We start from the raw sequence: 471 nt of genomic DNA, 5'->3' as shown, positions 1-471 counted from the left end.
GTCATTGTCCAACTCTCTGATGCATAACAAGTGATTGCAAAGACCATGGCCTGTATCAGATGCACCTTAGTCTCCAGAGAGACACCGTTGCTCTTGAGTACTCTAGAGAGGTCCCTAACAGCAGACTTTCCCATCGCAATACATTTTTTTTATTTTCTGGCTGCTGGTGCCAAGAGTGTTGACCGTGGAGCCGAGCAAGCTGTTAAGTCGACTAGCCTCACAGGGATCCTATCAGTGAACAACAGATCTGATCTTCACGATCTCTGATAAGTTCGACCCCTTTGGAAGTCACTGTCAGTACATCTAGTTGTACTCTTGCTCTGACATTCCACATTTACCAGCAGAATGGGGTCCCCCCACCCTTGGACTGTACTCTTCTTGTAATATGTCCAAAGTATGTGAGAAGTTTCACCATCCTGCCCTCCAAGAACACCCTCATTACTCTTCTTCCAAGACAGATTTGTTTGTTCT

Source organism: Elephantulus edwardii, unplaced genomic scaffold (assembly GCF_000299155.1).
Source record: "Elephantulus edwardii isolate Elephantulus edwardi_28Jun2011 unplaced genomic scaffold, EleEdw1.0 scaffold00075, whole genome shotgun sequence".
Classification (NCBI taxonomy): domain Eukaryota; kingdom Metazoa; phylum Chordata; class Mammalia; order Macroscelidea; family Macroscelididae; genus Elephantulus; species Elephantulus edwardii.
Note: the sequence above shows the minus strand (reverse complement) of the source record.